At 35.4% G+C, this 15,674-nt stretch overlaps 1 long non-coding RNA gene across 2 annotated transcripts in view; it reads right to left on the bottom strand.

Annotated features, from left to right (window-relative positions):
- LOC129657496 (uncharacterized) overlaps positions 1-15,674 on the bottom strand; it is a 402,704-nt gene that overhangs the window by 58,087 nt on the left and 328,943 nt on the right. The window contains exon 4 of one of the 2 annotated variants that reach the window (XR_008716768.1): positions 13,562-14,516. The exons of the other annotated variant lie outside the window; for it this stretch is intronic. This is a non-coding gene — a long non-coding RNA (uncharacterized LOC129657496). Of the gene's footprint in view, positions 1-13,561; positions 14,517-15,674 lie in introns of those variants that run through there. 2 annotated transcript variants of the gene reach the window in all.

Below are 15,674 nucleotides of genomic sequence, written 5' to 3'. Positions count from 1 at the left end.
GTATTGAGGAAGTGAATGTTCATGTCATAAAACTCTTCAGTGATATCCTGATTAGTCAACAGGAGTTGGAATCTACAGCTAAATGCAGGTGAATATGGGCAGCTGACTTGCTCACAGAATACTTAAAATCTAAAGAGGGTTGTGACAAAGTATATCTGCATGGAGAAGATTTGTTACTTAAGAATAAACCACTTAATTTTAAATTGAACATTTATTTTTGAATATTAAGTGCCAAATGCTGTGATGCAAAAGCAGATGAAGACATTTCCCTGTCTTTAAGAATCATATACATAAACAGAAGTCACTCCTATAGAAAAATAATATGATAACAATAATATTGAGGTACAGATCTCACAACTGTGCAATATATGTATCAAATTTAGTAAAAAAAAAAAATGCATTGTAACTTGTAAAAATGTGAATAGAATGGCAGAAGTAGAATTTGAACTCAGTTTAATTTAGTTTCCAAACTTACTTCTTTCCTTTAATCCACATTCCCATTGACAAGCAGAAAAAAATAGAAACAGTATGTATTAGTGATCTATTGTTTGGTTATAAGTTACCTCAAAACTTAGTGGCTTAAAGCAACATTTATTACCTCAAATATTCTATGGGTCAAGAATCTGGAAATGGCTTTGCTGAGTGCTCTGATTCTTCACATACTGCAATCAAGTGTCAGCTATAGCCACAATCATCTCTAGGTTCTACTGGAGGTGAAGCCACCTCCAGACTCACTTATGTGGTTGTTGGCAGGATTCAGTTGCCCTCATGTAGCTAGACAGAGGGCGTTGAGTTATTAGCCAGAGACTTGTCTTAGTTCTCTGTGACATGAGCCTCTCCATGGAGTATCCCACAGCATGGCAGCTTTCTTCATTAGAGTGAGCAAGTCAGAGAGCAAAAGAGGTCTAACAAGATGGAAGCTGAAGTCTTTTTGCAAATTAAACAGGTGTGACATTTCATCCCTATGGCTGTGTTCTATTCATTTTAAGTATTTCAGTTCACATTCAAAGAGAAGGGACTACATATAAGCATGCATACTAGAACTCAGACATCATTGGGAGCCACTTTAGAAACAGTCTACCATAAAATGTATAAAAAATACAATAGTAGCTCAGAGGAGGAGTTGTTAAATCTTATCAAGTAGAAGCAAGATTTGAAAAGAAACAATGTATACCTGAAATGCATATTGAAGATCTTATAGTAGTTAGGCAGTAATTTTGTTTTAGGAGTTTGTTTGTTTATATAGAGGAAGTGTGCTTAAAACAAAAGGGTAAGGGAAGGGCATACTCAGAAGTTATAATAACATGGGAAAATATATTGAGTCATAAAGCTATGGAAGCCAGTTGGAGATGAAATTGAGAAAAGTAGATCTTAAATTTGGCAGTGGACATGATCAATTTAAATAATTGATGAAAAATAATTGTAATGTTCTCAGAAGAAAATTGACCATAAATATAATATTTGTTGCTTTTCTAAAATTATCTGTAGATCCAAGTTAAAAACTAACAAAATCTCCATAGTTAATCCAGGGAAAATTTTTTTTTTAATTTAAAAAATATAGTATATTAATAAAAAGGAACACTACAGAACAATAGAATGGATAAATTTCAATCACATGTAACAAGGTGGGTTTCACAGACATTGTATTGAACAAATAAGACAACATATAAAAGAGAGCGTATCATCTAATTTCATTTGTATGAAGTTCTAAAATAAGCAAAACTAATCTATTATAAAAGAAGTCAGTACAGTACCTTCCTTTGCAGATAGACAAGTAATAAATTGGATACCAGGGGATACCAGGAAACATTTTGATGTACTCAGTTCAGTTCAGTCGCTCAGTCGTGTCCGACTCTTTGCGACCCCATGAACTGCAGCGCCAGGCCTCCCTGTCCATCACCAACTCCCAGAGTCCACCCAAACCCATGTCATTGAGTCGGTGATGCCATCCAATCATCTCATCCTCTGTCGTCCCCTTCTCCTCCTGCCCTCAGTCTTTCCGAGCATCAGGGTCTTTTCAAATGAGTCAGTTCTTTGCATCAGGTGGCCAAAGTACAGGGAAAATTTTAAAGGACATCAGTTCAGTTCAGTTTAGTCGCTGAGTCATGTCCGACTCTTTGTGACCCCATGAATTGCAGCACACCAGGCCTCCCTGTCCATCACCAACTCCCAGAGTTCACTCAAACTCATGTCCATCGAGTCGGTGATGCCATCTAGCCATCTCGTTCTCTGTCGTCCCCTTCTCTTCCTGCCCCAATCCCTCCCAGCATCAGGATCTTTTCCAATGAGTCAACTCTTCGCATAAGGTGGCCAAAGTATTGGAGTTTCAGCTTCAGCATCAGTCCTTCCAATGAACACCCAGGACATACTTACTAGGAAATTGGGATTTTATCCTACAAGGCAACAGTTTCTGAAGAAATTTTAAGCAAGAGAATGAAATGATGACATTCACTAACAATAGGTGGACTGTCACTAACTGATTACAGGAAACAAGTCATATTATAAGGCTATTTAGTAACCTAGGCAACAAAGAGATCTGACTGGAGCTGTGATGTTTAGGTAGAGAGAAAGAATAATTTCTAGGAGATACAATCAACTGGACTTATTGACTAATTTAAAACTTGAGGGATACAGAAAGGAGAAGGACTTTAGATTTCTGGTTTTAGAAGCTGCGTCATGTGAAAAGAAAATCACAGTGGAGTAGGTATTGTTAAGAAAGACTGTAAAATGGAGCTGAGAGGCCACTGAGGAAGTGTGACTTAATGTATGTCTCAGCCCAGATGGAATCTAAACTTTTGATCACTTATTGTCTTAACCAGGCATCCAGAACATCTTGCAGAATCTCAAGATGCTTACTGAACACTTACCTAAAGTAACGTGACAGCCTATTCCTTAGGGACAAATATTTCTTTTCCTGCATCACAGTCAATCTCAACTCCTGCTACATGACTTTTAAGAACCATGCAAGTTTTGTTTGTATAATGCCCTAAATCTTTCTCTTCTTCAGAACACTATTTCATTTTCACCCAAATCAATGTCTCTGGAATTGCAATTTTTAAGACTCCAAAGAAAGTTCTTTGTTCATTGCAGCCTTGACACTGATTATTTTTCAACAGTGATAACATTTAGAGATAATCAAAAATCCTTATTGCTTTCCTATGGAGGGAGAAACCCAGTTCTTTACTACGTTTTTCTTCTCTGTGAGTCCCCTTTACTATTTACACAAAACGCTTCACTTTTGACACCTCTGGTCACCAAATGTGTGGGGATTTTTCCTGCATAAGTGGAAGCAGGTCTCCAGGACACAAGCTGGTTGCCCTACAATTTAACTTGATCTTAAACTATCTACCTGGAGAAAATGACAGATCCCAAAGGTTAAGGCTCAGTCCCACAAGACTGCTCCCACCCCCACTTCAGATGACAGTCATAAGCCTAGCTCATCACCTATACTTCTGGCAAAACAGCTGTAGGTTGACAATTCCAATGACCTCCTCCTTAGGTTTGATCAACTTGCCACAGTGGCTCACAGAACTCAGGCGAAACACTTATGTTAACTAGTATATTAAAGGATATGATAAAAGAATCATATAAACTGGGATGAAGAGATATATAGGGTGACGTCTGGTTCTGGCTGCAGGAGCGTCTCTGTTTCTGTGGAAGTCGGGTGTGTCACCCTCTTGTATGTTTGCCGACCTGAAAACTCTCTTAACTCACGCTTTTGGGGTTTTATGGAGGCTTCTTCATGCAGACATGATCAATCATTAATTCTATTTCCAGCCCTTTTCCTTCTCAAGAGAATGTGGAGTGGGGTGCTTCTAATCATGGCTTGGCTTTTCTGGTGAGCGGCCCTCATCCAGGAATCCACCCAGAGTTGCTGACTCATTAGTACCAAAGATACTCCTATCACCTAGGAAATTACAAAGGTTTTGGGAGAGCTGTATCAGGAATGTATAGATACATAGATGTAGATATATAGCATCTACCCCCAGTTACATTATATATATATATATATCTATATATTTCTATTGGGCTTCCCTGGTGGCTCAGAGGGTAAAGCGTCTGCCTGCAATGCAGGAGACCTGGGTTCAATCCCTGGGTCATGAAGATACCCTGGAGGAGGAAATGGCACCCCACTCCAGTACTCTTGCCTGGAAAATCCCATGGACAGAGAAGCCATAGACTACAGTCCAGGGGATCACAAAGAGTTGGACATGACTGCGTGACTTCATTCATATTTCTATTATTTCAGAGTATATATTAACACATATACTATTTTTTTTCTTAGAAATAAAAGAATAAATGCAACATTAGTAAAACAGATATGCCTGTATTGGCTATTCCTAACATTGTTAGAAATAAGATTTAGAGTCCCTTAGACAGCAAGGGGATCAAACCAGTCAATCCTAAAGGAAATCAGTCCTGAATATTCACTGGAAGCACTGAGGCCGAAGCTGAAGCTCCAATAATTTGGCCAACTAATATGAAGAACTGACTCATTGGAAAAGACTCTGATGCTGGGAAAGATTGAAGGCAGGAAGAGAAGGGGATGGCAGAGGATGAGATGGTTGGATGGTATCTCCGACTTGATGGACATGAGTTTGAGCAACCTCCAGGAGTTAGTGATGGACAGGGAAGCCTGGCGTGCTGCAGTCCATGGGGTTGTAAAGAGTCAGACACGACTGAGTGACTGAACTGAACTGAATATTGTTTAAGTACAATATCTGCCTATAATAGAAATAAATTTCATGGCACCTGGAGAAAAATGAAAGTAGAGAGGAACTGTCTACTATACAAATGAGATAGAAAATGCTGAAAATGCCCAGTGCTTCTCTTAAAATATTGTAGACTAACTAATGGAATTGCACTTCTTAATTTAATTAATGAAGTTTGCAGCCAGAAAATGCTTCTCTCTATATTATTAGTCTGACATTCATTTGATTTATGTAAGCCGAAGAATATTTCAAATCACCTTAGGTTTGGGGTTTTCCATCTTATTTTATTCCTTTCTCCTTGTTCCTTATCCAACTCCAATTCTCCTTGAAAAATGCAACTGAGCTATGATAGACAAAAGGAATAGAAAATCATAGAGGTATGAACTGTATTCTTTCCCTTGGCAGTGTGAAACTGGTTATCTTTTAAGAATCAAGGCCCTGAGAATGACCTAGGTCTAGGTTTCAGAGATCAGTTCCCGGTCCTTCTACCTTCTAGCCACCTTCTCCAACCTCTGACAGGTTTCAATTCAGTTCAGTCACTCAGTCGTGTCCGACTCTTTGCGACCCCATGAACTGCAGCACGCCAGGCCTCCCTGTCCATCACCAGTTCCCAGAGTCCACCCAAAGCCATGTCTGTTGAGTCGGTGATGCCATCCAACCACCTCATCCTCTGTCATCCCCTTCTCCTGCCTTCCATCTTTCCATCATCAGGGTCTTTTCAAGTGAGTCAACTCTTCACATGAGGTGGTCAAAGTATTGGAGTTTCAGCTTCAACATCAATCCTACCAATGAACACCCAGGACTGCTCTCCTTTAGGATGGACTGGTTGGATCTCCTTGCAGTCCAAGGGACTCTCAAGAGTCTTCTCCAACACCACAGTTCAAAAGCATCAATTCTTTGGCGCTCAGCTTTCTTTATAGTCCAACTGGTTTAAAGGTTGTAATTTAGGAAGCAATATATTGACCCTTGTAGAAAAATTTCACAGTGAAAAAATGCCATATGAATTCTTATGTTCTTTCACCTAACTTTGGCCTAACGATAACTTCAATTTAATACACTAAGAATGTTAGGGTCATTTGGCTGAACCATCAACAGTAAAACACATGTTTACTGAGTTCCTATACATGGAATATAGAAATGAATATAATATATTTACAAGCTACAGTCATTCCCTTTAAGAATTATAAACCTAGTAGAAGTCCTAAGAGTATATAAATAATTATGAAGAAAATAAAATTTATAAACACCACACTATTAATATAAAGTATTCTGAAAATCCAGAGAAAGAGATCATACATTTCAATAAGAACCCAGAACTATTTCATTTAGTAGGTGGCATCTAGGACAACCTCGAAGCAACCAGTAAGATTTTTGAGAAGTAGAAACAAAGCAGAAGAAATAGGAGAAAATACACTCATGAGATTTCAGGAAATGTTACTGTTTATTGAAGTTTTTCCAAGGAAAATAAAAATGAACTTAGAAAAATATAGTTGAATTAAAATTAGTTTAGGCTTGTTACTAAAAATATTCATTGATCTCTGTTACAAGAACTGGCTGGCTGTTTACCAATCTTGTTTTTTCTTCCTCCCTTGCATAGAGATAACTTGCATTTACTAGCATACTTTGCAGTTGGATGTGGCCAAGTGACTGAATTTTGACAATAATGCAAATGTGCTACTTACAGAGGTGGCCCATAAAAGATTGAATGTAATCCTCCATGTCCTTTCCCTTCAGAACAAATTCTGAATACTCAAATTACCTGATTTGATGACTTGGATTAGTCAAGAGTTTTTACATAAGGCACCAGGAACATGATATATAAAATAAAAACTGCTAAATTAGACTTCATCAAAATTGAAAACTTGTGTTCTATGAAAGAACTGCTGAGAGAATGAAGAGATCAATTACAGAGCCAGAGAAACTATTTTAAAATCACATTTCTGACAAAGTTTATAACTAGAATGCATAAAATTTTCTAAAAGTCAAACAATGAAAGAAAACCCAATATTAAAAAGCAAAAGATTTGAACAAACACTGCATCAAAGAAGATACTTTGATGGTGTGAAAGCATAGGAAGAGGTATTCAAGAAAGCTAATCATTAGGGAAATGTAACCTATAGTCACACAAGATACAGTATATACTTATTAACATTGCTATAATGAAAAAAATTACTTACCATATCAAGTGATAGAGAGGATGTGGGGCAAGTGGAACTCACATTTTTGCTGGTACAAATGTAAAATGATACAACTGCTTTGGAAAAGAGTTTGGCAGTTTCTTGTAAAGTTAAACTTACACTTGACATATGATCCAATAATCCACCTCCTAGGTATTTGGCTTAGAGAAATGAAAATATATAATCACACAAAAGTATGTTTCTGAATGGATATTAGCTTTTTGTTAATCAGCAAAACTGAAATCAAACACTATTTCTGTTGTTGAATAAACAAACTTTGATACATCAGTGCAATGAAATTTTACTTGGCAATAATAGGAATAAAATTTTGATTCATGCAATAATACAGATATATCTCAAATACATTTTGCTAAGTGAAAGAAGTTAAACACTCAAATACATTGAACAGCAGAGGAATTCTACAATTATAATTACTTCTAAAATAAAAATAAAAATAGTATTTTCAAGTTCCTGAGTTTATGAACCTCTATATTCTCCTACATCATACAAAATAACATGGGAATTTTTTTAAAAGAATATTTCTATATATTTTTATTTTTAATGCTCAAAGTATTTTAAATAACTCTCATCAAAATGGTAAAAGGTAAGGTAGAAAAATTAGAGAATAATTAGATAGTGGGGTAGTTTATATGTATTGGGTTAGGGAATTAACCTTTTATTTGTGGCCCAACCACAAAATTGCAAGTTTGACATGTATTATTGGTATTAATAGCAATACTTCTACTTGTCTTTGTTTATTACTGCAACTGCAAAGTTACATATTTCATTGATTACTTCATATCAAACTTTAATATTCAGATGATACTCTGGTGACAGTCTAAATATCAATACTAACATAAAAAGAAGTAACAAGATATAAAAGAATAGGCAAACTTTGCTAGTAAAATGCTCTCTGGCATACATTTGTCTTTCTTTTCCTAAAACAAATATATATGCATTTCAAACCTATTTCTCAGAAAATAATTTGTATCAACTTCATGCATAATTCAACAAGGTAAATTCTGACATTTTAAAACTCTTTCTGTAGGTGTTAAAAATGTTTTCAAGAAATAATGTTACCAGATGCAGGAATAACACAGTCATCACTTACTACTAGAAACTCTGCATGTTCCACTTTCCCCCGCAAGCATGAGATATATAAACAAGGGAAATGACAATCATGTATTTTGCAATTTCTAGATTTGCTATTCTTATTCATAGATTAGTTATAGATTTTTTCATTCTTTAATAATACTAAATTAGAAAACATGAAAAAAAATTTTTTTTAACTTACAGTCTTTCTGTACTACTCATTAGATTTAAGAGAAAGAAGAGAAAGAGAAGAGAGGAGTGAATGACTGAGAGGATTTGGGAAAAGAAGGAAAAAGAAAGAAACCTAAAGTAAAACTTTAACATTTAACTCTAAGTTGAATTTTGATTTAACCTACTAACATCTTGATTGAAACTAAAATGCCCATCACAAATATGAATGTCTTTTGCTCCCAACAATTTACAGCACTTTATGGCCTATTTCATTGCATCATAAATGTCATAATGACCAAATGTTCTGTGAAATGTCATAAAATGACACGAATTACAGCTATCTTCTAGTCTATGTCTGAAAAGAATGAGATACTGGATCCTGCTCAGGTAACATTGTGCTTTTTGTGCTTGAAATCTCTGTGTACTGTGACATTGAGTTAATTAATTTTATCATCCACATGTACTGTTGTCCTCTCTCAAACAGTAATTCCTTAATCTGGAGAGTACATACATAACTGAATTAAGTATCTTTCAATTATAATGCTGTTATTTCTTTAAATATCAGCTATTTAAATATTCTTAAAAATCTCATCTTAACAAAGCTCTCTGGCATGACGATACTTTACAACTAATGTTTCATTTTCAATATTAGGACGTTTGCTGCTCTGGGAGTTATTAACGTCTATGAGATTTTATCATACTGTTCAAATTCTGTAATGAATGCCATGTTCTTTGGCTACCCCATTGTCCCATTATTGTGTACATTCCAGAATGCAATTTAATAGTTTCCTAAATGTGAGTAAGGAAAAATAGAAGATCATAATGATGCTATTCACACACTTGTGCTGCCTGTACCTGTATTACTAAACCTATTTTTCACAACTTGGTTTTACTATTCAGCTTTGATCCAGCTGCAAATATAGCTTGCTAGCTATAAAGCAGTTTTTGAAATGTTAATTTTCAATTTATATCAATATTTCTTCTCTTTTTTCTTAATCCAAATAGAGAAATGATATAGCTCTTAGACTGTACCTAAGAGTACAACGGTGGTATTGGAGAAGACTCTTGAGAGGCCCTTGGACTACAAGGAGATCCAACCAGTCCATTCTGAAGATCAGCCCTAGGATTTCTTTGGAAGGAATGATGCTAAAGCTGAAACTCCAGTTCTTTGGCCACCTCATGCGAAGAGTTGACTCATTGGAAAAGACCGTGATGCTGGGAGGGATTGGGGGCAGGAGGAGAAGGGGACGACAGAGGATGAGATGGCTGGATGGCATCACCGACTCGATGGACGTGAGTCTGAGTGAACTCCTGGAGTTGGTGATGGACAGGGAGGCCTGGCGTGCTGCGATTCATGGGGTCACAAAGAGTCGGACATGACTGAGTGACTGAACTGAACTGAACTGAAGAGTACATTTTAATGTACCTGTTTATTCAACAAGAACTTACTGAACCCCTTCTGAATCTGGGTACTGCCACTTAGAGGAAGAAATAAACATGGCAACTGCTGTTTCTGCCTTCATGACACTTATCCAGGAGCTCAGAAAACAAATATGTAGTTGTACATCCAGTTCTAAGGGGTTGACTTTGGTAAGCTAAGGCATCTTCTACAGAATGCCATTGCTCCAGATCCATAGAGAAATAAAAATTGAAACACTTGAACCAGCATTTTCAATTCCTCAATCTATTTCTTTTCCTTCTTAGTGAATTTTCCCTGCACTTTTCCGTTGAGTAAATTATAGGCAAACTAATGCAATCCCTCCTTCTTTGTAGGGGTGCATATCTGTGGACAACCAAGGTAACTGTAATAGTGGACACTTTACTGTTCTTGATTTTCCAGTCTCACTCAGTATATTCCTGCTACTAACAGAAAGTAGTGAGCAACTGAATATCCTGAGTAGTAATGAACATCCTAGGCCTCTGCATCTAGTTCTCTCTCCTCTTACCTTCCTTAACAAAACATTTGTGTCTTAGTTCCTTCAACACCCAATTAGTTCTTTACCAAGTGGTAATTGCCAATCCCTACCCTGACATATAATAGTCATTCAGTAAATGACACATCCCTGGAAATAAGCTACAGAGAGTTTAAAAAATATCTGCAGAATCATGGTTCATCCATTTGGCATGATGTTTTTACCTTGTGTTTTCCTTAAATAATTACTTCTGTGCAGAAAGAAGCTAAAACAATGTTTTAAAATTTTTGTCAGGGTTAAACAAAAGAGCCATAAAACAATGGAATTTGTCATATTGGAGGCTTATGTGATTGGACAATGAATTTTAAGGCAAATATGCTTATTATAATGCCCCAAGAGAAAATCCTAAAGCTCAACTCAGAAACAATAGTCAGAGCTTACATAAGGCAATTTACATATTCCAAGGAAGGAAATCACTGCAATGCTTGGGGCACTTCATAATGTGGAAAAATACAGTGAGAAAAGCTGTGAGCCTAATGTTTCAATCATACTAAGTCTATACGGGAATAATTTCCTTGACTTCAATTTTTCTAAAGTGGCTCTTCATCAACAAAGAAAAAATTGGGAGAAAAATGTCTGCTTAAGGTTTTGTAAAGTTCTGAAACTTGCATCTGTGTCCTTTGTGTAAAATCTGCCTGTTGTTTCAATACAATTTATAATTTTTTCAAGGAATTTATTTTTAGTTTGGCATATCATGAGAAATCCCTGTATTTAGAAAAACTATGCAGACAAAGTTTGAACTACCTGTGGTTTTCTAATAATTTCAATTGAAAGAACTTCTGACTCAGGAAAAAAAGTATCTCTAGGAACATTTAAGTACTTGGAAGAGAGGTGTTGGATAATGACAAATGAGATATTTGGCCTTGCATGACTAAGTCAATGAGGAACATATATTACTTTAAGTTTGCACAGGCAATCATATTTCCTATATGGTTTGCTAGGTTCCAATATACCTTTTAAACTTTCCATCTAATTTGGTCTCTTAATTTCATTGTTTTATATTGGTATATTTCTGGTGATCTTTAAAAAGAAAGTTTAAATGTATTTAGAGAAAGTTTTACTTTGTGAGTGATGTTATGCCAGGCATATTAAAAGACATATTCTGCCATGAAAGAGTTTAAGCAGTCTATAATGAGGAAGAGCTTGGTCCATTTATAGAAGAAAAATGCATAGTAGAATATAGTAGGGAGATGTTTTGAATATTAAGTATTTTTCTCATGTTTTCATTTTTAAGGGTACACTGAAAAATCTCAATTGTTAATAATACCAGAAAAAGAAAAACATTGAGGGTTGATTTGCAAAACATGAGTAAGAAAAATATGTGCATTCATTACAGTCCCACTCCTGTTCAGTTCCTTTGTTTTTGAAAGAACAGAACACAGGTAGAAATTTTCAGGCCTTTGAAAACATTTTACATCTTTTCACATGTGAACATTTGGTGCACATCTTTTCTATCTTAATGTTTTCTCTTAAACTCTATCATTTCTGAAAAGACAAAATGAACATTTTAATATTTACTGTATGGCTACAATGTTCAAGACTTGAATATTCTGTGAAAGTCAAGATTTGTGAGGATGAATGAAAGTCAAATTGAAGAGTTCTTCAGAAAACCACAGAATTTGACACTGAACGAAATACTGCTGTTTATATGATACACTATAGCTGCTTTTTGTTAAATCTTTGGCATGAAATACTATTAGGTTCCTCTAGTCCTCATGACTTTCAGCAGGCTAGTGACTTGTTGCTTTGCTATGATGACTGAACTTGAGTAGACATGTGTTGACTGCCTATAGAGTTTTGTATGCTACCTTGCTGTTAAATACACAAGGCTTCTCTTCTGTCTAAATTACACAGAATTATTTTGCAAAATAGAAGTAATAAACATGCAGCTTAGCTAAACTAGAAACACAAATACTCCATAACGTTTGAAGGAATGGCATTCAGCTAACAATACTGTTATAAGAGAATTCTTTCCTGTATGTTGATGTTATCTTAAAGTGGAGGGATCAATTGTTGTTTCAGAGAAATTGTTTAAAGAAAGCTTTTTCTTTCATCATTTGTTCTCTGGTCAGATCCAGAGATTTCTTCAACTGCATTGCTTTATTCATTCACTGAACCTAAATTCACAGAGTATCTGTTTGTGGCAAAGTCTATGCTAAATATTAAATGTACAGAGATGCAGAACCTGGTCTCTAAGCTGAAGGAACTTAAAGGTTGAGGGAAACTCAGCCAAGAATCAATTAAGTGCAACATGAAAACTGTAAATTTCACCAATCCTTCAAGGAAGCTATAATTCTTATTTAAAATTTCCCAGATCTTCCAACTAATTTTATGTTGAGTAAAACCCTGATACCAAAACAATAAAAATAATGCAAGAAAAAGTAGAACATTTTCACATGTAAGTAAGAATGCAAGATTCAAAATAAAGTGTTAGTCAATACAAACTATCACTGTGTCAAGGGGAAAAAAACACCTCAAAAGGTAGTCTTATGACTTCAAAGATTAGTTAATGTCAGGAAATCTATTAATGTAATTTACTCCAATAACAAGATTAAATGGAAATAAAATAATATCGATACATTGACAGGTAACCAATATCATATTTTGCATTACTGAAACATAACTTCATTTTTTTCTGAATACCTGTCAGAAAGCTATAGCAAAGACTTATCTTCAAATATATTTATGCCTATTTTTACATCTCCTTTCAGTGTTGAACTAAATATTTGCCTAGAGTTAAATGAATATGGCTGACATTTTAACACCTTACAAAGTTGGTGATATTTAAATTTCTTTCCTTAATGATGCATTATGTGTGTTTTTTTTTTTTTTTTTTTGCATATGTGTTCTTAATCCTTGGATCTTTGGATTTATCTTAAGTTCCTTTAGGGTTATTTATAATTGCATTGTATTATTTACCCACAACCACCCCCAAAATTCTCAAATTAAAAAGTCTGCATTTCAAATATTAAATAATTGACTGATATTTGGAAAGTATTTTCCTGTAGAAAATGGTCTAGATAATTATATAAAACCTATTAATACTAGGATATAAACATAACGAAGAAAACAAACCTACATTCTATGTAAGTAAAATACAGAAGTAATATTAAAGTAGTGAAATAAAATACTTTGTGATACAAGTAATACATATATAAATAAAATATCTAATAAAAAATTTCAATTTTCCTTGGATTCTCGTCCTTGGTGGCAAGTAAGTTGAGGTTCTAGACCCTCCATGGACAATTAAAAATCAATAGAAACTGTTTTGGGCTGTTCTGTTTTGATTTCTTTTCCCCATGTATAGTTTCACTTCAAAGTGAATACTTTAATTATTGAAAATACTTTAATTATTTTAAAATTAAAATTTAATTTAATTAAAATTAAATCTTAAAAGAAATTTATTAAATGTTATGCCAGTCTTTTATTGGATTACAACTGATGTTTTAAAAGATAAGTAAAAGACTGAATTTATATAAAAACAAAAGTCAGGGGACAGAAAAAGACTGAGATCATTTTATACAATATGAAATGAGGCTGACTTAGGGAATATCTGTACCCCCTCTTTGAGAGAGAGAAAGGAACAATGCATTAATCCGTTCTCTTGCCAGCCACTAGTCTGCATCAGTATATGTCATCTCGGCTATTATCCAAAGCAGGTGTGAATAATATTGGGGTGCACATCAAGATGTACAAATAGTTGAAAATATTGAACATTAACCATATACATACTTATAGCAAAATTTTGATAACTACATAACTAAATGGACTATTTCTAACAATTTTGCTAGAGTTACAATGTAAAACAGTAAATTTCAATGTAATTCGCTATTTTTGTTTAAAAACTAGTTTAAATATAATGTATTTCTTCTTTCCTTTTCATTGAGTTGTACAAGATTACCCTTATTTAAGAAAAAACAAAAACTCCAAAATGAGACCTGCATAATCTTTTCAACATAGTATTTATGAGTACCTATTGTTGGTATTCAATAAAACACATAGTTTTAGTTATCTAGAATGACATTAAAAAAAGAACATAAATTCACAGTTGAAACTCATGAAAAATATAATGAAGCAAAAGAAAATGATGCAATGATATACAGCAAAAGGAAGAGGGGGAGGGAGTTGTAGATGAAGTGAAGTAAAAGTTGCTCAGTGGTGCCTGAGTCTTTGCAACCCCATAGACTGTAGTCCATGGAATTCTCCAGGCCAGAATCCTGGAGTGGGTAGCCATTCCCTTCTCCAGGGGATCTTCCTAACCCAGGGATCGAACCCTGGTCTCCCACATAGATGGCAGATTCTTTACCAGCTGAGCCACCGGGAGATCCCTTATGGTCTTGCTCAAAATGGCATTTCAGCTGCAGCCTGAAGGGTGACTAGAAGTTATGCATCTGGAGAAAAAAAGGATGCGCAGAATAAATAGCTAATTAAATAATAATAGTTATAACAATCAATTTGGATGAAGGAAGAGCTTGTAAAAAAAAAAAAAAAACAAAACTCCAGGGGGGTTGGAGGATTTCTGAGCAATGGGGGCAGTGATGCTGAGACAGGCTGGGACCTGGGAACCTTTAGTGCATTGCTTGCACCTGGACAAAAATCTCTTCAAGCAACAGGATACAAAGAAACTAAAAGGGACTAAAAATGACTGCAGGCCTGAACAATGGGACAAATTATGAGCAACAAGATACAAAAAGGCCAAAACCCCAACTGTGACTTCTGAGGTGCCAGGAGCAAAAACAGGGTACCACACATGATCTCTGCATATAGCAGCACCTAATGGTGGGCAGACACCTAAGACACCTCTCAGGCCCAAACACCAGAATGCCCCCACCTTCACCCTGTTGAGGGAAACAGCTCACCAGATCATCTCCCCCAACCCTCCACAACTCGCCCCCACAAAAGCAAGCAGCAAAGGCACTTGTTAATTCTTGCTCTCTTGGGTTACAGCAGGAGTCTCAGTAAAGTCTTGCCTGAATTTCTCATCTGACTCCTTATCAATTTCTATTAATTATCGAGTCCAAGAACCCAGTTTGGTAATAATATGAGTTGATGTTGGAATTAAATCTTGAGGTTTTTACATTATTCTGAATTTAAAGAGGAGGTTAAGGCTGTGATAACATTATTGCCATGACAGACATTTTTTCCCCCCCCTGCTTTGGAGGATCAAATACTATCATTAATTGGGTATAGAGTAGTCAAAAAGAAGGAAAAACATAGGAGCTTATAGGTAAGGTACTCACAAGCCAGGAAAGAATCTGTTATTGTATCAACAATTAACAGAAACACACAAAAGGGAATTTATGGATACATGTAACAGGAAAGTCAAAGGCTTGTATAGCTTCAAATACATTGTATTTACATGCTCAAACAATGACTGCAAAAAAAGCTATGTTTCATCATATGTTAGCTGTTTTTATTGTGTGATTTTATTTTTCATATGAAGTGACTCATTGCCAGCAGCATCTCCAAGGTCATTTTCTACCCATCTAGTAAACCCAATGGCATAGTGCTTCTTTCTCAGTAATTCCCATAATAAAGCCTCCTTTAAA

The sequence above is a fragment of the Bubalus kerabau genome, chromosome 7 (genome assembly GCF_029407905.1).
Source record: "Bubalus kerabau isolate K-KA32 ecotype Philippines breed swamp buffalo chromosome 7, PCC_UOA_SB_1v2, whole genome shotgun sequence".
NCBI lineage: Eukaryota > Metazoa > Chordata > Mammalia > Artiodactyla > Bovidae > Bubalus > Bubalus kerabau.
The sequence above is the reverse complement of the archived record's forward strand: the minus strand, read 5'-3'. Positions and strand labels throughout refer to the sequence as shown.